This window comes from Emydura macquarii, unplaced genomic scaffold (genome assembly GCF_026122565.2).
Source record: "Emydura macquarii macquarii isolate MOO-44397 ecotype Brisbane River unplaced genomic scaffold, CSIRO-AGI_Emac_v2 contig_1375, whole genome shotgun sequence".
Taxonomy (NCBI): Eukaryota; Metazoa; Chordata; order Testudines; family Chelidae; genus Emydura; species Emydura macquarii.
The window spans coordinates 157,751-181,492 of record NW_027131512.1 but is presented as its reverse complement, the minus strand read 5'-3'; the positions used below and the strand labels follow the sequence as shown (position 1 = coordinate 181,492).

The 23,742-nt window shown below is 46.8% G+C and overlaps 1 pseudogene; it reads right to left on the bottom strand.

Annotated features, from left to right (window-relative positions):
- Positions 1–8,605: 8,605 nt before the first annotated feature.
- On the bottom strand, positions 8,606–23,742 carry LOC137155698 (killer cell lectin-like receptor subfamily B member 1B allele B; annotated as a pseudogene).

The window sequence follows — 23,742 nt, the reverse complement described above, 5'->3', positions numbered from 1 at the left end:
CTGCGGTATATGAGGCACTGCCAGCCCTACGCCCCCTCAGTTTCTTCTTTCCACCCGTGACGGTTACTGGAACTGCCTGCGCTTCCATTGCAAGCACTTTATTCCCCGTGTTTAAACTTTAAACTAGAATTTTTTGTGTTAGTTAGTTAATTAGATTAGTAACTGATGTAGTGGTAGTTAGACACTTGAAGACAGTCTAGCTTAGTTTTTTACCAGGAGCAGGTATGCTCCGGTGTCATGGCTTCAAGCCGTGCGCTCTGGCGGGAAGACTTTCCCACTAACTGACCCCCACTGCCTGAAGAGTGGGGGAGAAGCTCTTCATAAGTAAGAGAATGGATCGTAAGGCTTTCAGACCTTCGGAAAATCAGCCTGCAAGCCTGGCTCACAGATCCGCGAGCCGGCTTCGAGCCAACTGCTTCGCTGCGGTATCCAACGTGCCGCCGGTGCAGAGAGCACCATTGGCACCGACCTGACTCAGCACTGAGGAGATGGAAGCACTCGGACTCCTCCGCACCGCCAGAGCAGGTGGGGGAAAGCACCGATCTGTGACAAGGTCAGATCACAGAGACCCGCTGCTGGAGCCAGCGTCTCCAGCCAGGGAGCCTACCCTGACTGGAGGAGTGGGGGAGCCCCTCGGCACCTACCGGCAGCATCGACTTCAGTGGGCGAAGGGTGGCAAGAGCCTTGTTGGCCTTGTATATGCCATCGCCGCCCATACCTTCACAAGAGAGAAGGGGCTGGCGTTAAGGGGAAGCCCGCATTGGGACCTCTGAATGGCTCAGGAGGTCCCTGGTATGGGGAGGAAGATCTCCTGCAGACTGGTTTCCTGTTAGAGCAGGAACGCTCCCCTAGAAGTCATCCCAGGTTGCGGTTGCTGGATCGTCCTGCATCGAGGCAGAGAGCGAAGTCGCCCGCCCAATACCGGTCTCGACCAGCCAGCACTGGGTGAGGTCCATCCCACCGCTCTGGCACCAAAGAATTTTCCGGCAAGTACGTGGAACTGATCCCGGTCACCGGAGACAGTCTCGGTACCGAGGAGCTGGGCGGTGCAGAACCTGGATGCCGGAGACAGACTGGGCACCGAGGAGTTCGCCCCCCGCGCCAAGGCAACGATGAACCCCGGATGCCAGAGACGGCCTTGGCACCGAGGAGTTCGACCCCGCACCGAGGCAAAGTCCAGATGCCAGAGATAGTGTCGGCACTGAGGTCTCGCCCCCGTACCGAGGCTGTGCCAACTCGGATACCGGAGATGGACCCGGCACTGAGGAGTTTGCCCTGCACCGAGACCAGGCAGAGCTGGTTGTTGGAGCTTGACTCAGCACTGAGATGCATGCAGAGTGCAAAAAGTCCTTGGTGCAGGGATGATGCTCGGGTATTCCCAGCTTACCAGAGCATTGTCCCTATGCCTACTCCGGCTGTGGCAGCCACAATGAACCTGGTAGTCGAGGTGGTCATCGCTCAGGGGTTGCTCTCTGTAGTGATGGTACCACACAGTAAGAGGCTTTGGGCAGCCCCAGCAGTGGTCTGTCAACGGTGCCTCAGTGTCCCTTTGAGGATGGAGTACCGGGGGGAGCAACCATCAATGAAGGTGCCAGAACCCCAGGCAGATGGCCTCAAAGGCAATGGTCACCCCAATGGCTGTACGGGGGCCTAAGGAGTTTCCCAATGATGGACGGGACCATGGTCCATCAACCCCTCAGGGATGCAGTCAGTGCCTCAAATACAAGGAAAAAGCCACCATGCGCGCTCCACGAGCAGCGACTTCTGTGGGGACCGCCTGTCGGTGGGAAGAGGGGCTGCAGCCCCCCTCCTCCTCTTCTCCAGATGAAGCACGCTCCCGAGTCTTGGTTGTTCCTAGGTCACAGCAGGAACTGCTCAGGAGGTGGCCTCCAACCAGGGGCTGGAGGCGAAGGAGTAAAAGGAGCGTCAGACAACCTTTAATATGCTACTAAGGGGCTCCATAGAGTGGTAGCCGCCCTGGCCTACAGAGGGGTGCCCAACGTAGTGAGGGTCTCGTGGCAAAACCCCCTCCTCCATATCCCGATGCCTAAATGAGCTGAGAAAAGTATTACATCCAGCCAAGGGGTTTGAATACTGTTCATCACCCCGCCCCGGGTCCCTGGCGGTGATTGCTGCCAGCCACAGGGATAGGCGGGGCAGATGGGCTTTACTACAGACAACAAGGGCGACTGCAATCCAGATTTGTTTGGGAAAACTTTATTCAATAGCACTACCAGCAAGTGGAAGGTGAGCCTCTCAGGGGACTCAGTGAGCCGCTTTGCTGAGGCTCTGCCCGGCAGCAGACGCTGAGCCTGTAGGCCATTGCAGAGCTGCTATGGGGCAAATGGAAAGGTCCTTCTGCTGGTGAATGTAAGGGCAATGTCCTATCCTATACCCCCTTTAGGCTTGGGTGAGCCAGAAGGCCTTCGGCCCACTGGGCCCCTGAGATAGCTAGGCGAGCTCCTGGTCATCTCCCCCCCACCCCACGGCCCTCAACGCATCCCCGTTCCTCTCTCTCAGTGGCAATTCCACATCCAAGAGGTCAAGGCCGCCGCAGCCAGGAGCAGCAGGAGAGGTCCCACAGGTGATGGTGGAAGAGGTCCTACTCGAGGTACTTCCTCGTCACCCCCCAAAAAAAAGAGGGATTTGAAGACGGTGACAGACCTAGGTCGTTTCACAAATACCAAACAAGGGGCTCAAGTCTCGCATGATCTCCCCAGCTCCAGTAGTGGGAACAGGAGCCCCGTATGCCGCCCTGGATGTCAGGGACTCACATCCTTAAAGGTTCCTCCACTTTGCAAGGGTAACTCCCTCTAACACTTACGGCTTACTCCGCTGTCTGTTACTTGGCCGACAGTGTTTCCTGAAGGCCTGGCAGGGGTAGCAAGCCCAGAGCAGGGTGAGCCGGTCAGGCGTCTCTTGCGACTGGCGGGGTCCTGCTGGTAAATGCACAAAGCTCGTTAACTCAGGCGTAGCCTACAGAATGCATTGGCATGACCAGTTGCTTCCTGGACCAGACCTTCTTGCCCCAGCCCTGCTGTGGGACAGACTTCCTCAGGATGGCCACATGCACAAACACCCTACGACAACAGCCAAAGGTTGCCAACAGTGGATAGGGCACAGGGTGGCCTGCACCTATGGGGTGAGGATAGCTAGCCTGATGCTTAGGCCACTTCAGTCACAGCCCCGGAATACAGTCTGAGCAGGCAGCTTATACACCACAGGGCTATGATCCCCTCTCCTCCCCTCCCCCCACAAAAAATTAATAAATAATAATAACCCTACAGCAGCAAGCCCTAGCCTCCCGAGTCTGGTGAACAACTCCTTGGGATGTGTGAAGAGTCATTCCGGTAAAGGAACAGGCTCCTTTAGTTACCTTGATAGTGGCCACCTCGAGCAGTGGGTACAGTGCCGTATCAGCACTCACCTCGGCTTACAAGGCGTCTGCCAAGGAAGGACGGGCATCGGCACACAGATGAGAAGATCCGCGAAACACTCAGAGGGCTTGCAGAAGGTCCCTCCGCTTTATTGAAAGCAGGGAGGTTCAGGTGCTGTCAGTCAGTGTAGCGACCATGTACTACACCAACAGGTGGTGGGAACCCATTCATCAGCCTTATGACGGGAACCTATCGGTCCTTGGGACCTGGTGGTGATCACCTCCGAGGGATGAGGAACGGCGAGGCAGACCGCGTCAAGGGGTCGCTCTTCCTTACCACAAGGGGTCACTGCACCTACTAAGGGTGTCTACGACTGCCTGGAGGGGGGTTTCTCAAAGGGAATTAGTCTGTATCGGTCTACAGCACAAGTTGTCCGCAGTGCTGCTCTCTCAGTGGTCAAGGGGTGGGGGCAATCGTCAACGCCATTCGTCTGTAGTGATCAGAGACCTTTATATTCACTCTCCCGCCCTCCCCTCCTGCATACAGTCCTGCTCAACTAGGAGGGGCTAATCAGATGCCATCCCAATTGTTCCGGCTGGCCACGCCAGCACGGGTGCAGCATGCTGCTGGATTTCTGCATCGCCCGCCTCGGGAGCCTCCGAGCCAGCGCGATTCCAGCTCCCAGGATCACAGTCACCTTTGGTGCCCAGACCTGGATCCCCAACACCTCAGGAAGTGATAGATCAGTGACTGAGAGGCGATGAGCGAGCCGCTCAGAACAAGCCCAGTGAGTACCGATGGGTAGCAGGAAACCCTCCACGCAGGTCGTGTACCAGGTTAAGTGGAAGTGGCTGTTGCCTGCTGGGAGCAGTCCCAAGATACTCTGCCCGGCCTCTCACCAGGGGGAGGCGATCCGGGAAATACTTGCCGCAGCTAAAGCTCCAGGGACTGACTGTGGCCTCCCTGAAGCCCCACCTAGCAGCCATATCAGCCGTCCATCAGCCGCTGGAGGAGGGATTGCGGTCCTCCCGTCAGATAGCGGTTCGGTCCCTAAAGGGGGTGGGAGCCTCTATCCATACGCCCATGACCCAGTGCCTCCCTGGGAACTCAACCTGGTCCTTCCCGGCCCATGCCCCCTCCTCCCTGGAACCCAGGGTTTCATGCCCTCTACTCTAGCCTCCCTGGGGGTATTTACCTTGGCAAGAAAGGTCTCCAGGATCAGGGCTCTGACCCCAGAGCTCGCCCTCATACTCTAGTCTATAAGATAAGGTTCAGTGAGACCACACCGGGCCTCCCGGCCTAAGGTGGTTGCCCGGTCTCATTGGACCAATCACATATTCTCCCCAGGTTTCCCCGAACCACACGGTTCAGAGGAGAGGAGACGGCAGAACTTGCTAAAACACGAGTGGGGCCCTGGCTTCTACATCAGATGTACGAGGCTGTTCCGGAGAGCGATGCAGCTCTCTCTCCCAGCTTCCGACTGGATGAAAGCTTCACCAGTCTCCGGCCACCGCAATTTCCTTGTGAATAATTTCCTGCATCGCGTTCGGCCACGAGCAGGTGAAGGTGATGCTTCTGGATGCCACAGCTCACCCAAGAGAGCTCAAGCTCCATCCACAGCCTTCCTAGCGGAAGTGCGAGGGAGGGGCATCTGCAAAGCAGCTGTCAGGCTGACAGTACATACCTTCATGTCCCACCACGCCTCTGTCCAAGGCGTGGGAAGAAGTGGGCTTCAGCAGAGCTGGGCTGCAGGCAGCTCACTGCTAACTCTGGCCCACCTCCAAAGGTACTGCTTGTTAGTCACCTATAGTGGAATGGACATGAGCAATCACTCGAAGAAGAAAACAAGGTTACCTTACCAGTAACTGATGTTCTTCAAGATGTGTTGTTCATGTTCATTTCACAACCCACACCACCCCGCGTCCCCGCCACCAGAGTTGGTGGAGAGAAGGGACTGAGGGGGCGTAGAGCCGACAGTGCCTCATATACCACGGCATTTGCGTAGGACTCCAGGGAGCACCAGAGCCAGCCCTACGGGATCTGCTAAGGGGAAAAAAGTTCTGGTAGCCGTGCACACCTATAGTGGAATGGACATGAGCAACACATCTCAAAGAACAGCAATTACTGGTAAATAACCTTGTTTTTCAGTTCATGGGAAAAAAACCTTCTGCTGACACAGGAGCGATATCCCTGCTTCCAACACACAAAAGACTCCGAGAAAAGCCATTAATTCTACTTTTTAACAACAGGAGAATAGCCCTTTACCAGAATTAGTACAATCTCAACAAAAGACTTCTTACCCCTCCCTCTTCCTTTATGAGGCTGAAACATCTGTCCGCCAGTCTTGTTGGACTCCGTTTAGTTTAGGGTGAATTTTTCATCAGACCATGCTAAGCACAGTTCTGCTGACCTCTGTTCATACAATTGAAGGACATTTCATTACCCCAGCAGTTAACACAAAAGTGGTTTGTAGCCCAAAACCAGTCATACTAACCATTTCCCATTATGCTCAGCACCTAGGTGTGCTTATCCATATACAGTGAAATTATGCTAAGCACTTAGTTATACTCATGCAACTACAAAGCCCATGCAAATAAAGTGCCCCGTTTCAGCTGACTGAGCAGGAGGGAGTGCCACTCAGACACTCAGACCTTGCTTACATCATATATGCCATCATGTGCCAGCAATGCCCCTCTGCCATGTACATTGGCCAAACCGGACTGTCTCTATGCAAAAGAATAAATGGACTCAAATCAGACATCAAGAATGGTAACATTAAAAAACCAATAGGAAAACACTTCAATCTCCCAGGACACTCAGTAACAGACTTGAAAGTTGCCATACTTCAACAAAAAAACTTCTAAAACAAACTTCAGAGATGGAACTCATATGCAAACTTGACACTATCAGACTAGGTCTGAAGAGAGACTGGGAGCCTTGGACTTTGGAGCCCACTACAAAAAATAATGTTTCCTCTTTTGGCATTCACACCTGTTGCTCCTGCTCTTGCCCGACCTTGCTGCACTGAGTGGAGCGGAGAGCGTCTGGCCGGTGGCCCGCCCAGCAGGGATGGAGGCCCCGCGGCTCTGCCTGCCAGTCCTGCTCCTCATCCTCATCTGCCCGGGGACCAGAGCAGGCCTGGAAAACCCGACTGCTCCAGCATGCTTTGATTTTTCCTGGAAGTCCTGTGAAGAATGTCTGAAAAACGTTTCATGTCTTTGGTATAACGCAAACAACACTTGTATGGACTACCCTGTGAGAAGTATTCTTCCATCATCTTCACTGTGTTCACTCACAGATGTGGGGAGTTTGCTGGATGAACTTTGAAGCCTTCATCATTGCCATAGCTGTAATAGCAAGACTCATCCTGCTGTCCATTGCTGTTACTGCTGCTACTGCAGACAGCATTCTAGGGGACCAGATGAAGCAGAAGAAAAAAAAAAGAAAAACTGTTGTGAATGAACCTCATCCACCCTGATTGAATGAATCTTGTTAACACTCACCCTCCCCACTGTGATGTAACTCACCCATCCTTGCATGTGTATATATAGCTACCAAACTGAAGTTTCCACTTCATGCATCTGACAAAGTGGGTTTCTGCCCATGAAAGCTTATGCCCAAATAAATGTGTTAGTTTTTAAGGTGCCACAGTAGTCTTGTTGAAAACAGACTAACACGGCTACTCCTCTGGAACTCACCAAATATCCTGAGACTCACAATAAAATAAGGAGAGTGAGCAGCACTGAAATTTTAGGGGAGAATGCTAAAGTTGGGCGTGTTCTGTCAAACAGGGGCTGTGTTAGCGAGCAGAGAATGATTATATGGTAGTGGATTATTGGATGCATCTTTTAAGCATTCATTCTCAGATGCGCTGCGGTGGGGGGTTGAACTTCTTTACAAAAGTGTTAAGATTGTTTTTGGGGTGTAAGCCGGGATCCCATTGCATGACACTTTCATCTTTGGCTTATTGAATCTGGCATTTTATTATGCATTTATTATACAGCCTTATAATCCATCATCGTTATATATCCATTTATTATTTAGCTTATGATCTCGCAAACAGTTAAGCACACACTTAGTGATAAGCACGTTTGTAGTTGTATGCATGGTCTGAATCTTGGACAGTAAGCTCTTTGGGGCAGGGACTGTCTCTCTCTGTGTGTCTGAAGAACTAGGTACAACCAGGCCCTGATCTCAGTTAGGGCTTCTATCCCACTTTACAGCATATTAACAACAAATACAAATCTTGAAAGCAACACCGTGTTTTCACAAAAGTTTATTTTTACAAAGAAGTGTACATGCCTCACATCCAGGACACACAGAAGGGGTCTGCAACAAGGAAAAGGTGCTGCAACCTGCAAAGGGTTAACAGGTCACAGGTCTAGTTGGGGCAGCCTGTAAAAGGAAGCTGGGTTAAAGGGGAACTAGGCAGAGATGGGGGTTCCCTGGGAATTGGGACAGGGAGATAGGAGGGGAACTGGGAGGGTAGGTACTGAGACTTAGCAATGGGGAAAGGGGGCTCCAGGCTGGGAAGGCCAGTCCCTACCTGCTTCCAGGCCCGTTCCAAGCCCTCCGGGTCCCACTCTTGCCCTCCACCCCCATAGGTGTGTGCCAATTATGCAGGCTCCTAATATTTCCATTGTGGGGTACCAGGTCCCTAGGTTTTGCCACTCCTGAGGTGAGGTATGTGTTCTCTTTATTCCTGGGGGGCTGAAGTGGGGAAAACCTATGGGAATTATAGCCCATGGGTCACTTGATTTGCTTTCCTCAGTGGACAATAAAACCATTGACTTGAAAGGAGCAGAGGTACATCACTTGGGGATCTGGTCATCTTGTCTATGGCTGATTCACACTGTAGAGATATGTTTAGAGAAGATTATAATTTAGAGACGCTCCCTCATAAGAAACAATAATAAGAACATAGGAATTTGGAGATGTGCCTTGGAGGGAGGAGGTGGGGCTGGGGAATGCCACATGACAGTGTGCAGCAAGCAGTTCACTATAAAAGCATTCCAACTCCAATTTGTTTTATTGAAAGTTTTATTCCTTTCGCATTCTTTTTGTTTGTTGTTTAATGAACCTCAAGATCATTACACACACCAGCTGCGGATCTGCCCCCATGTGCGCAGCCATCTGAAATTATATTTATACGTAAACCTGTACAGTACAGTCTCTAGATGTTTCAGAGACTGAAGACTTTTTACTTTCCAGATCATTCATGCCACAGTCTATAACTGGAAAGCTGCTTTCTGGCAGATCCATTTTAATTTATCGTCACAGATATCAAAATCGATCTTCTTCCTTTTTAACACTCCACAGCTGCTCTTTTCAGTCTGACTTAATCCTGGGGACCTTTGGAATGAAGCAGAAAGTCCCTGTCAGTTTGTTTAGACTGATTAAAGAGAGCCTGTAGCAGCTCTTCCTCGTGCAGCGTTACTAGGTTGTGGTATCTTCTTTCATCTCTGTACTTTTCCCCAGAGCCCCACTATGGAAAATGGCTGGTCAGTTGAGGGTCCTGGAGAACCCTTCTTTATCCTACAAAAGATTAACAATGCAATTGACCCCATTACAGCTGTAACTTGGGTGGTCAGGCCGCAAAATCCTAGCCGTAATCCATGCTTACAATGTGACTCTATTTCCCCCTAATGGCTGAATGATAGATATTAGGAGTCTCCTATGGGGTTTAAGTTAAGTTAAATTAAATTAAGCCACATCCTTAGCTCAGCCAGGTGTCACTTGTGCTTTTAGACACACAACTCATGTGTTCAATACCTGTAAACCACCCAGGAATATTGTATGGATGCTAGTAGATCAAAACTGTCTATTTATAGATCCAGGAAAAACCCTAAGCACAAAGATAGACCCAAATATATTCTAGCCCTGCTTGCATCCCGTCAGCTACCTTTTACTTCCTCCCAGGGTACCTGTCCCATCAATGTCAGCTGCTAAATAATCACGATAGGGCTGTGAAAGCTGAGGAACAGAAAGGTGAAGTCTTAGAATTTTCTGTGAAACAAAATTTTTCATCTTTTTTACTCTTATTTTATATTATACTAGTAGCAGTTGCATGGTTGTGGCAATTGGGTGAAGAAATTAAGCATCTGTGCCCTTTCCTTCATGCAAACAATGACCCTCTTATTCATATTAGCTCTAGAATAATGGTGGTGATTGGCTGTTGCCTCTGATATCACAATGGCCTAGGACTCTTGGCATGACATAGATACATGCCTTGTTGTCCCATGGTATAATTCATAAAGTAAAAATGGCTGAGAACTTAAAATCTGGATTGTAGCAGATCACGAATCGCACTGATGGTTGAACTGGGTGACATTCTGGACACAAAGAGCTCTCAGTCATGGTGGCTGTATCCATCACCTCACACTGACTCAGACATTCTAGGCTTCAGCATGAAACACAGACAGAGAAACCATCCTGGAGTCTTATTATATAGATGATAAATGATAATATAGTGTAAAACTAAACTCAAAACAAAAGAGGCAAAATGAAAGAAAAATATAAAACAAAACATTTCATCTTCTTCAAAACATCAAAAATCTTGATGAAATCGATACATTCCCACAGGACATTTTATTTTAGTCTAATCGGCTTTTTCCAACGGGAAAATGTTCCCTTGGAAAAATTTTGGCCAGCTCCTCCTAATTAGCTGTATCTCTGAGTTTGCAGATACACCAATAAAGCGTGTCTAATCAGGCAACATTGTAAATTGTGAGTTAATATGTGACTTATGATACCACTGTTCCTTCGGGCTGCTTTGCACGGTAACTAGGACTGAAATGACTCAAAAACATAGCAGTATTTTATCAATTTATGCTGCAGGCAAGGAGGGCCCTCTTAGTCCAAAATAAAAGTGTCCACAGGCAGACTTGCAGCAAGGTGTGAGTTACAACTGATAGTCTTATTTCAGTGCCAGTTCCTGTGTAAACAAACCCTGGGTTGTTAAACTGAAGTGGTTGGGGCTTGAGCAGCAAGACTGTAACTTCACTTTCAGGACCAGATTCTGCCGTGTAGACACAAACCAACATTGGGTGAGCTGCAGAGCTGCCCTCCCCCAGGGGATGCACCAAGAACTCCCAGTATTGAGGGGGGCATTGCGCCTGTACCACATCTTAGGAAGATGCAGCAAGCTCTCTCCTCTTTGGCTGGCCAGCTCTGACTCCTTTGGTGTGTTATAGCACTGAGGGGTGCTGGCAGGGAGCAGGGGTACTGAGGAGAAAGAGTGCAGTTGTGCCTGTGCAGGGGACCACAAGGGGTGGAAGGCAAAGGTTGGTAGGTTGTTTCTTCTCTTCCCCTTTCCCTTGCACCTTGGTGGAACGTTTGGTCTAAAGAGCAACAGGTGAGCTCTGCAAATTCTGTGCACATGCACTGGGCAGCCCAGAACTTTTATTTACCTTTGTAAATGGGTGTTTACATGTGGAGATTCAGGAACATCCATTAGTGAGCATCAGCATCAGAACTGCATACACAAATACCCATGTAGGCATGTAAATGTGGACATGGAAATAGTGTAAACTTTCTGAATTTGGGCCATGTCACAGATCTGGTCAGGCTCCCCTTACTGGCGGCTCACCAAATTGCTGTGAGAGGATCCAGGCCCTGAATCCCCCTTAATTCTGTTTTCTCCCTTGGCCCCTCTGTCACATTTCCTGGGCAACAACCCTTAGTTTGCCACCGCTTCTTGGAAATGGTGCCCTCAGCCCACCTAATCCACAATTAGTGCTGACACCTGAAATACCTCAGTAGCTTAAACACGCCCTCTCCCAGCATTCCACTGAAGGTCTGAGCCTGACCTAACTCCTGGGTCACCATTTAACGCTCTCAGGGACACGTGGCAGCTGTGAAGCGTGAAATGAACAGACAGGCTTAGCACGGAATTCTAACAGTATTGCTCTTTACTTAAGACATAAAGCACAAGACAGTACAGATCATTGAGAAAAGAACTGACATACACTCTCCCTCACTAGCTCACCCTTCCCTTGGGAATCATTAAGGGGTCTATCCAACACACCTGCATGGCTATTCATGTAAAATGGCTGAAGACAATGAGAGGTCAGCTGAGCTCCTGTCATTTTATAACCTTCCAGATCCTCTCTCACTTGACCTCCAGATCAATCCCAACAGGTGATCTCACTGCTGGGTAACCTCTCCCCTGCTAAGCTAGTTCTTCTGGGGAGGGGACAGCCTTTTGTCTAGACCAGAAAGTATATCTCAGTGGTTGGGCACCTAAGTCAATTACCCTCTTTTGCTAGTCCTTTGCTACTCCCCTTTGGAATTCCAGTTCAACCTGGAAATAAATGCCCAACAAAGAAGACAACAAGCGCCCCCCCATTCAAAATGGAGTTTGCAGCTTGGTAAAGATACCAGGGTGGTTCTTAGTGTTGCTCAGATTCCTAAATTTTACAGACAGATTCCACAAAGCATCACAGGTGCTCGTTTAACTAAGCAGCAGTTTAAGGAGGTTGCGTATAAAGTATCCTTAGATGATAATGACATCTGAGTCACATGTGAAATCCTTTCCAGTGACATACCCTGCAACTTTCAATGGCTAGGAATCTCTGAGGAATGGGTGTGTGACTCTCTGCATGCTCCGAGTCAGGAAATTACACAGCAAGGCGTTTCTCAAGCATCAAATAGTAAAACTCAGAAAAAACTCACCGTTCCCCATTGAGGTGGCTACCGTCCACCCAGATCCATTTCCTCTCTGAAGCATTAAATGTTAATCCAATCCAAACTTGATTATCTGGCATGAAAGGCTGCAGGTAATCCTGCAACAGATGCATGTGAGTGAATGTACTATTCTGGAATTCTTATTTCTGCCCCAACCTTAGCAGCACATGGTATTAGACAGAGCCCTGTATGCTGCAGTGCAGAAAAGCCTCATGGCAATAAACCAGCACAACACATTGTACATGAGAAAGTTGCTTGACTTCTCTGGGCCTCAGTTTCTCTTTTGTAAAATGGGGATAATGAGCCTTTGTTTGACCATCTGGTCTATATGGATTGTAAACTCTTTGGCTCAAGAAGCATGTCTCACCACAGGCACAGCTAGCTGCCACCAGAAGTAGGCCCCCAACCTAACTGGGCCCACTAGTTGTGCTATTATTATATAAATAAATTATTATTATTTTAATAATAAATCTAGAATCTTAGCACTCTGAGCTGCTGATCTTTAAACAAAATATCTGTAACTCACTGGTGGGGTTGGAACTACAATTTTACCTATTAGCTGATAATGGAGGCTCATGGCAGCTGCCTAGATAATTATTGTAATATGTGCTCTGGTATAATTTAGGAACATAGGACTTTCCAGACTGGATCGGACCCAAGGTCCATTTTGCCGAGTGTCCTGTCTCTGACAGTGGCCAGCACCAGCTACTACAGAGGAAAGTGTAAGCCCCCCACAGTAGCAGACGTTGGATAATCTCACCCTACACTGGTTCCCATCCTGATCTCTATTAGACAGAGTCTAGATCTCTAACCGATTAAATGCTTAAGACTTGCAGCAGTAGGTTTAATACAGAGCTTTTCCAGCATTAACTGTGATAACCTTGGATGGTCTCATTATCTGTATTAGTGGCCAATCCTTTTTTGACTCGTGTTTTTGTATCCCAATCCATTAGCCGGGCCGCATTGTGCTAGATGTTATAGAGAGAGGTAACAGGTATAACAGAGATATGATGAACGGCTCTCTCTGTGCTCCTAACATAAAATGTACATTACCATCTGTTCCTGATGCTGGATCACTAGCATTTGAGATCCCTTCTTTGAACAGTCGTCACGGCTCTTGCTCCAGACGTTATTCTCTTTAGACACCCAGTAGCACTTGTCCCCATGCGGCATCCACTCTGTGGGGCAGAGTTTGCACCTGGAGCTACCTGCAGGGGGCACTGGGAAGAGACAGAGGTCATGAACGCTTCTGAAACTTCTAAACACTGAGGAATTTTTCCACTCCAGACAACTGCAGAATTAGACAAATCTTCCTGAACTGGACCCTGCCGCCTTTCTTGTGGCTGGCCTGCTCTCCCCTCCTGGCTCTTCTGAGCTGAGGGGCCGCTGGCAAAGCCACCATCCTCCTAATTCCCTGAGCTAAAATGGGGATTTCTCAGAGCAAACGGCCCAGTGCAGCTGCAGCAAGAGACCCTGCTGAAATTTTCAGAGCCCAGTTGCTGCCGGATGGGATGGAGGAAAGGTGGGGAAGCCGCCTCTCCTGTCGAATAGGCCAGTGTGATATCCCCCACACGGGGCTGAGGGCTTTCTTTTTTCGCTAAGCAGTAGCAGCCACATTAGGAGAAATAGCAGCCAGGAGCTAAGTTGCAGGTATTTGTATCCTACATTCCTGAAATTACATCAAACAATGCAATAGGGGGCTGTTAAGAAGGCGTTCCTGTCCTTAATTGTACCTACCACCATCAGATAAAGAAACAGATCTCAAGATGTTTAAAGAAAACATTGTTTGGTAACATTCTTTCTGGCAAGGAATCACTGATCAACAACTGTGGTTGTAAAATCTACACTTCTTATTGGTTTTATCTTATGGTTCCCACTTCTCTATTGTTTAACTGAATGATTTCTGGATTGTTTCTATCTGTTGCATAACTAAGTATGCAATATTTAAATCAACTAAGGTGTGGGATATGATTGGTTAAAGAACTGTTTTGTAACGGGCTAGGATTGGTGTTTTGTAGTACTTTAGTTTAAAATGATTGGTTAAGGTATAGCTAAGCAGGACCTAAGTTTTAACTATATAAACTGAGGTCCTAAAGGAAGTTTTTTGGACTGTAACTCCAGGAGAACACAGCCCAAGATGAGCACTGCCAGACCTCCATACTGTGCAGAAGCTGGAGTTCCCAGATGACCTAATCCTGATTGGCCACCGGCAGAAGTTTGTCTGCCTTATTGGGGGTGGTGAGCATTGTAGGCTTAGCAAATGTATTCTGTTAATAAATAGAGAATAAGAATATTACTGTGTAAGGCTCCTTCATTGGTAAATGGTCCTGCAAACCCTCAGAGAATTACACTCATAGCCCTACAAACTGGGAAAGGGTGAGTACTTAAAATAACCCGGTTACACATGGAGCCCTATGGGCTGGGAATGGGTGACTCTGAGCCCTGGAGTGTGAATTGGGTAAGGGTAGGTGCCTTTCCCCCAGAGCTCTACAGACTGGGCAAGGGTGGGAGTGCCTTAACCGGGATATGCTTTGAGCCCTATGGATTGGGGTAAAGGTGGGGTGCCCTACAGTGTGTGGGTAATACAAGCCCTTCAGCACTAACAGTGTACGTCACTTGAGCTAAAGTAGTTCTGGAAGTATTGGGGTTACTCTGTACCCCAGACTCTTAGGGTGCCAGAAGTGTGCTCTTTGCACCAGTTCCCTGCCCAACCGCTGCTGCTCCACCATAAGCCCCACACAGACCTGCATTTAGCTGTGATGTGTGGCCGTCACAGCTCGTTCCACATGTGGCTTTGCCCACAGTTCCTGGGGCTTCTCGACTGCTGCCATGTGGTTCCGCCTTTCAAGCAGAACCTGGCCACTTGCTGTGTCTGGGCCTCACCTTACCTGGGCAGGGCTAGGAGAAGTGCAAGGGTGGGGGGAGGGGCTGGTATATAGTCCCTGCTTGGTCAGGAGGAAGGGGCTGTAGAGTGGGGAGGGGGCTGATGGGAGTTGCAGTCCCCAGATTTGCAGCTCCAGCACTCTGCCCTCACCTGGTAATAGGAGTTGACTCTTTTATGGACCAACCACTGGTGACTCTGCCATAATAACAGGTGCAAAATCTGCTGACATATCTGCACTGCTAGATGATCAACAGAAATGATCAGGGGTACGGAACAGCTTCCATGTGAGGAGAGATGAATAAGACTGGGACTTTTCAGCTTGGAAAAGAGACAACTAAGGGGGGATATGACAGAAGTTTATTGTGACGCTAGGCCTGAAAAGGCAAGCAACTTTGCAAGTTGTGTGGCCCAGCTCTGACCTTTCAAGATATATTATAGAAAAATACAATGGTAGTGAGGATCATTCCTTATAAGTAGACTAGAGCTTTGATATGCAAGTGTATTGCTGGTAGTTATTTGACGTTTTTTACCTATCTCTTGTTAGAGGTTAGCAATGCAAATAAACTGCTGTCTTATCTATCACTGTTCTATTGTTTAAGAGTTCAAAAGGAACATAGGAACATTTAGATGGAATTTTGAATGTAACAATACTATTGTTTGTATTTCTCTTTGAAGTTTAAGTAATAAACACCTGTGAATGGTTGTAAATGGCCAATTACCTTGTGCTAATGTGACTAATTACTGGTGTGCTCAGGACAAGAGAGATGGTACTTCAGAGTCCCAAGTAATCATCTATTAATTGGTCAAGGAGATACCTGCTGTCAAGAAAATATCAGTCAGCTGCATGGATATATAAAAGACTCTAGTGGACTGATCCTTTTATCTCAAATCTGTCCAAGATTATCAGGGAAAGTTTGGATCACAAGACTGAGATGCAAGCACCAGCCTGGAATCACCCTGCTAATTCTCATGGGAGAATTTGAATAAACTCTGCACATGGACTATTTAGTCTTCATTCCTCTGGATCAATTCATCTACAACTGAAGCTGTGAATCAAAGGATTGAGACCCATCCAGGTACTGGATGTACACCAGAGGGACCATACAAGCCTGCAAACTCCACAGTTCTATTAGAAACCTGATATATATGGACTTTTAAATCAATTGTATGTATCTGATTGCTTTGATCATTTAACATTTCTCTTATAGTTTGTTTCTTTCCTTTTATAATAAACCTTTAGTTTTATTTACTAAAGGATTGTCTGGCAGCGTGGTATTTTGGGTAAGATCCAAACTTATATTGATCTGGTACTGTGGCTGACCCTTTGGGGTCAGGAGAACCTTTTTGATAAAGACCATAGAATTTAAATAACTTATCTCTTTACTGGACCTAGTGGCTGATTGGGAGCCAGAGACTGAAATACAGTAAAGGGGGCTGTGTGTATTTTTGTGTTAGCTTCTTGATAACCAGTGTGGGGAATCAGAAGCACAGTTTGTGGCTGGTAGGGAATTCTGACTTCAGTGTCACCCACCACTGCTGGGAGAATCTGCTCTCCTTTGTAGCCTGCCTCTACCCTAGGCACGGACGGGTCACAGTGACTCTGCCACAATAACAGGTGCAAAACCTGCAGACATATCTCCACTGCTAGGATGATCAACAGAAATGATCAGGGGTATGGAACAGTGTCCATGTGAGGAGATATTAATAAGACTGGGACTCTTCAGCTTGGAAAAGAGACGACTAAGGGTGGATATGATAGAGGTCTATAAAATCATGACTGGTGTGGAGAAAGTAAATAAGGAAGTGTTATTTACTCCTTTGCATAACACAACAATTAGGGGGTCACCAAATGAAATTAATAGACAGCAGGTCTAAAACGAACAAAAGGAAGTATTTCTTCACACAATGCACAGTCAACCTGTGGAACTCCTTGCCAGAGGATATTGTGAAGGGCAAGACTATAACAGGGTTCAGAAAAGAACTAGATAAGTTTATGGAGGATAGGTCTATCAACGGCTCTTAGCCAGGAATGCAGAACCATGCTCTGAAGGGTCCCTAGCCTCCATTTGCCAAAAGTTGGGAATGGGTGACAGGGGATGGATCACTTGAAGATTACCTGTTCTGTTCATTCTCTCTGAAGCACCTAGCATTGGCCACTGTCAGAAGACAGGATACTGGGCTAGATGGGCCATCGGTCTGACCCAGGATGGCCGTTCTTATGTGCTTAACACCTCCACAACTAACCTTTCAAGATCCATGAGTCCTGCACACACCTATTAAAACACGTGGTTACGTCCTCCAGTGCACTACATGCCCCATTAAATCTGTGGCTGAAATCACACAATCACTGCGCTCTTGAATTAACTCACACAGGAAAAAGATACAAAACAAAAACACCCCATCACTTCTGGGCGAACACTTTTCACACTCTGTATCCACCTTCTCTGTCCTCATCCTCAAAGGAAACCTGCACAACTCCTTCAAAAGATGAGCCTGGGGGCTTAAATTCAAAACCTTGCTCGACACTAAAAATCATGCTCTTAATAAAAACATTGGATTTATGGCTTATTACAACAATGTGTAACTCTTTCTTGTCCTGTGACTGCAGAGGTGTTAACTGGCTACTTCACCTTGAATGGTCTCTTACAATGTGTGTTAACTACTTATGCTAAACAATCTGTTCTCCCTTGCATCCTGCTGTGACACTCTGGGTATGTCTACACTGCAATAAAACACCCACGGCTGGCCTGTATCAGCTGACTCCAGTCCAGACATTTACACTGCAATATTATAGCTGACATGGGCTGGCCACGGACGTCTTATTGCACTGTCGACATACCTTCGGAGTACACTTCCCAGACCTGGCAAAGAGCTCTGTATAGCCTGAAAGCTCCTCTCTTTCACCAACAGAAGTTGGTCCAGTAAAAGATATTACCTCATCCACCTTGTCTCTTCAGCCACTAGATAGACACACATAGCCTACATTGAACCATTGAGTTATACTAGCAAAGTGGATTTAGATGGGAGGAAGAATTCCTAAAGACACTTCCCACACAGCACAGTGCAGTGGTGAGGGGGTCAGATAGCAACCGCCTGGACATGCAGGTGTGAATTGTGCCACAATGAGCTGAGGTTACCTGCTGGGCTTATCTGGACCGGATCACATAGACTCTGCTTCAGACAAGAAAACAAATTCTGCACACTAGCGTTGCATTCTCTTCCACTTCCAGGTTGCTGAGTGAAACCATCATTCTTCAAGGCTAGTCCATCCTTTGCTTTATTAGAGATGCCCTGAAAAACTGTGGGAGAGCATCCGTGTGAAAGATTGTTACTGCTTATTGCTTAGAACAGACAGAGCATGGGATTGTGACAGATTATTCAATAGAGCTCAGGACTCTGGTCTGGTCTACAGGTAGACTTGCACTGACAGAACAAAAGGTTTGAGTTAAAACTGATGTAATTATTTCAGTTCAAGTCTCTGCTGGGACACTTTTATTTCAAAATAGAAGTGACTAAAGTTGATTAAGTTCAGTACAAGCTGTTGCCAACATTAACTAAATAATGTTTAGTTTCATTCCAAAATAAGAGTGTCCACACAAAGTGGACAGAGTCAATTTCATTAATGTCAGGAGCAAACCGAATGAAGCTAAACTGACCTTAGCAACTTTGAGTCTGAAATAAGAATGTTCACACAGAGACTAGAACTAAAATGACCACAGTGGGCTTCTGAAGACAAAGGGTGCCTCAAGTGGGACTCAGACAAGCTGGGTTTGTTTCCTTCATCTACCACAGACTTCCTGTTTGACACTGTGCAGATCACTTAATCTATCCGGGCCTCGGTTTCCCATTTGCAAAACTAGGATAGTAGCACTCCTCTACCTCACACAGGTGGAAAGGATTAAGGATGCTCAGTAATGGGGAACATAGTGTCAGTCTGCATACGGTTTTTATACTGGTTTAGAAACTGCTCTAGTTAAAGTGGTACAAACTCCCTGGTGTGGATATAGCAATGCTGGTATAAAGGTTCTTACTAGCGTAGCTAATCCCCATAAATTTACAGGGAGCTGAAAGAGAAGGGGATGGGAGAGAAAGCAAGCTGTTTGAAACATGAAAAAGTAATCAGATTTCTTCAGGTTTAAAAATGAAACATTTTTTCATTTTTTGAATGTTTTCCATGAAAATGATTGTTTTTGAAATATTTATTTTTTCCTAATTTTTTTTCATTTTTCTCCTTTCCCCTTTTACTTTTTCTCCCATTTCACCACTGAATGCAATAGAATGAATGATGTCTAGGATTTTCTCATTTTTCCTTTTGCCACCCTGTAAGTTTTCAAAAGTTGCAAAGTGAAAAGAGAAGAAAAATGAAAAAAATAAACCATCAACAACCCAGGACATTATTTGAGAGTGATTGGAAAAAGGAAAGAAACCAGGTAAAGAGGAAAGATGGAAAACACCAGTATAAAAATTATAAATGAAAGAGGTCAGAAAAAATAACCTGAAAAATGTAATGAAAAAATGAGCAAATGGATAAATGAAAAAGAATAAAAAGGGGAAAGACAAAGGAAAAGCAAATGACCAAAACATGGGGAAGAACAAAAAGGCTATTTTTTGTTTTGTTTTCAATTTCATCAAAAACTTTTTAAAAAAAGAAAAAAAAATTGTGTTTGCAAAACATTCTTTTTTATATAAAACATGTTTTGCTCTGCCCTAGCGAAAGCCTCCATTACAGCAGACCATGCGAGATGAATACGTCAAGCCCACAACCACATCTGGTCCATGTAACACTTTGCCTGCTGTTGGGCCTGAGAAAGTATCACGTAGTTTAGCTGGCAGACGGAATGGAATTACAGCTGAACAAGAAAACTCATTATTTGTGTTACAGTAGCACTCAAACTAAGATTGCGGCTCCACTGTGCAATGCAGTGCAGACACAGCCACTGTCCTGAACACTGACAGGAAATAGGTCAAACAGACAGAGGATGGGAGGGGAAGGAAGGCAGAAAGAGGGGAAATGAGTTGCTCAAGGTCACACAATAGTGGGGGAAATTGAGGCACGGGGAGGGGAAGTGACTGGCCCAAGGTCACAAAGCAAGGCAGTGGAAGAGCTGGAAACAGAACCCAGTAATCCTCATTAGCTTCTGTTGTCTGATCCTTTTTAATCGTTAATAATACTTGCGTTGATTGCCAGTGGAGCCTGATTGAAGAGCTGAGGGCAATAGGGTTCTTGTCCCACAATCAGGCTGCACAGAACAAAAACAAATGAGTTCAATATGTTGTAGGGAACCATGTGCTGTATGGCAAGGACACTCACACAGAGGGCAAAGCAAAGCCTTAGTGTATTAGGAGCAATAAAAAACCCAGAAAAGCTCCAGATCACACAATCAGATAGGAATAATACAGCATTGGGAATATCTATGGTATCATTCTTTGCACATGCTCTTAGACTTGCATATCCACACCCTTCCTCGAGGATCTGGTGGTGAGAGACAATGGCCCAGCCCTGCCTCTGGCATGCCAAGAAGTCCTATGGTCCAGGTTCCTCAATGCCCAGGTTTGATGGTAGATAACAATAGATCTGAAGGGTCCAATGATGGAAAACTAACTACCTCCACATGGTGGTTTGCCCTATTATGGGATGTGATGGGGTATATCAGACCCTTTGGGGCCCCTTGCTGGAGGTCTTGTGGTCCTACCACACCCTGCTCAAGGAAATAGCAGTAGAGATGGGTCCTCCAGGTTTCCTAGAGAGGTGGTGGGGAAGCAGCCAATCATGACTCAGGAGGCTCATCTAAAAAGAGCTTCTGGACAGAGCAGATCAGTTGCTGGCTGGAGCCAGAAAAGCAAGGATGATGCTCCTGGCTAGGTGCAGAAGCTGCAGTACCTGGACTGAGCAGTTGCTGCCTACAGCCAAAGGAGCAAGAAGGGCACTCCTGGCTGATGTCTAGGACTCAAACAAGACTTCAGCCCTGCAGTAAGGGTGAAGCTGAAGGTGCTGGGGCTAAGAAGGGAAATGGCCCACGGAAACGTGGCAGAAAGTAGTTAAAGTGAAGCAGCTGTAGGATGCTACTTATAGGGTCCCTGGGTTGGGACCTGGAGTAGGGGGGCTGCGGCTCCCTCTGTCCTACTTTCCAGGCCAAGTGGCTTAAGCCCAGAGAAGGGAGCTTAACCAAGCCTGGAGAAGGAGGCAGAAGACCCTGAAGAGGGTTGGCATTCATTGAATTTGTTGACCCCAGAAGTGGGGGTTGAACTAAACTAGTGACTCAGCTGGGGTCAGGAGGGCTTGCTATGGAGCAAAGAGTCACCAGGGTGGGGCCCTGGGACCGTGCTCCATAACAGAGAAGTTAGCCCAGGAAGGGCTGAGGCTAATCAGGGTACCACAATACGCCCTGCTAGAACTGAGCCCAAAGACAGGGCTATGGACCGAGATGTTGCCCAAGGCACCGTGAGAGGCCCTGTTGGACTTATACCCCAGAAGTGGTCTGTTTTGTTTCTACAGCCTGTGTGTGACTCAGCCAGAGGACCGAGACACTGAAAACCTGGTCGAGGAGTTTAACTATCAACAGGTGCCACTGCAAGCAAAGTAAAACTGAGAAAATGCAGGTGCAGACACAGCTGGTCTGCAGGGGTGCTCACAGCCTGTCACATAGGGCCTGAACACTATCAAGAATAGGCATTCTAATGCCCAGCCTTTCATGTCCAAATCTAACTTCCTCCCCCTCATGATATTGGGGTGCACTTATCCTAGAGGTATTAATACCTCTGAATGCCATGTAACTCATTATCAAAAACGTCACCTATTGTTCAAGAAAGTTTGTGGTTAGACATCTGCCAACATTTCTACCCTAAAATATCCAAGTATCATGTCCGTGATCCTGCAGTCACCTGGTGCCATTAGATTCCAACTCCTGCTATTATGCAAGCTATTCCTAGTTCCCCATTTGCCTATGCCAAGGGCCACAGGCCAACTATACTTGACTGTACTTATGTTAACATAATTAAGCTAATGTCTGACAGGATAGATCATTTGCCTTACTGCTGAATATAATAGACTAAGCTAGTTCTATGGGTAATAGCCAATTCATCACACTCCTGGCAGGCACTCAGAGTCCCTACAAAAAAATCCTCTGTTAAAATAACATTAGGGGCTTTGGTCCAACAAACAGATGTCTCTACTCAAATAAGCAGCCCCATTGACTTCAGTGTTGTGCATTTTGCCTACAAGAAATACATGCATAGCTGAATAAATGGCCTTCAGCAACTTACCCCAAACACTCAGCACTGCTACCGTCACCAGCAGGATGACGATCCCAGCACATCCAATCTTCAGAACGATCCCATGCCAGCGCGGGCACTGAGGGGACTCTAGAAGATTCCATATTTGTTTAAACAATCTGAGGAAACTTGGTGATTACCTGAGTGTTTTGTCTTTTTTGTGAGCTCACACAATGATTACAGTCCTGGCTAACGAGGTGCTTACATAGCCCCCACTGGCTGCAGTGTCAATTACCCTATTTAATATCCTATAGTATCTTTATTATAACCCCATAATATTTTTACTGCCCCATCAATTCCACTCCAACCTACTTGGTTTTCTCATCCACCTGATATGTTTTGTCAATTCTTGTCTTGTCAGTCCCCCCATTTTACAGATGAAGAAACTGAGGCAGACAGAGATGAAAGAAAGTTCTTTTTCAGGAGCCTAAATGGCTTTGGAGTCTAAGTTCTGTTGATTTTCAAAGTGATTTAGGAGCTTAAGCCTTATTGTTAGTCATTGAGACTTCAGCTCCTAAGTCACTTACAAATGCAATTATAGGCATTTTTGAAAATTTTACCACAAGTGCCTTCTATAGGTTACTTAGGAAGTCTGGGAGAGAGCCAGGGCTTGAACACAGGTCTTGTCTCAAATCCAATTCTAGCATCCTAGGCACAAGGGCAGCTTTTCTTCTGGAAACGACATCAACCCAACCAACTCAATGGTCAGGTTTTCTACACCCAAAGAGCAAAAACTGCATCTTCAGCCTAGATCGCTTCTATTTGAGATGCAGGAAGACAGCACAGAATGAACAAATAGAGATTGTCTATGAGAGAGAAACAACAAATCTACAACTAGCATGCAAATAAATAGGGTGAAGTTTTCAAAAGTGAATTAAAAATCAACAAGACTTTGGTATCTAAGGGCTAAATTTATAAAAGTATTTAGAAGCCTAGTGAGATATTCAAAAGCATTTAGGTGCTTTTGAGAATTCCCCTGGCCATCTACATAGCTTTAAAAGTCCAGCCCTATGCCACTTAAGCACTTTTGAAAATGTTTTCCTGTATCTCTCTCAAATACATAACATTTAAAAAACCTAAAGGAAAGATGGTTACAAGAATCTACTGCACTCATAACTGTGTGTAGACTGTAATTTGCTGTGAAGCTTCTGACACTACATTGATGCACTACAAAATATTAAGAAATGCCATATTACAAATGAGAGGATACCCCAGTGCAGGTCCTCAGTTCTGACTCCAACTGTTTCTCCGCATTCATCAGCAATTAGAAAACTGGGATCCTGGCTAAAATCCTCCCAACTTTGGTAGCAAACTAGGAAATCAACCCACACTTACTGCAAGCTTGAGATGAAGGTGATGGCCTGGCCCCAGCAAGGTTTAAGTCAGCGTAGACTATTTCCACAGCCATGGCATGCACTGGAGGTGGCGAGAGCACTCAGTCAATGGCGTTGTACAAGGATAACTGTCTTTATTCATGTGTGTACTAAGCTAGCCAACACACCCAACATCAGGAAGTAGCATCAT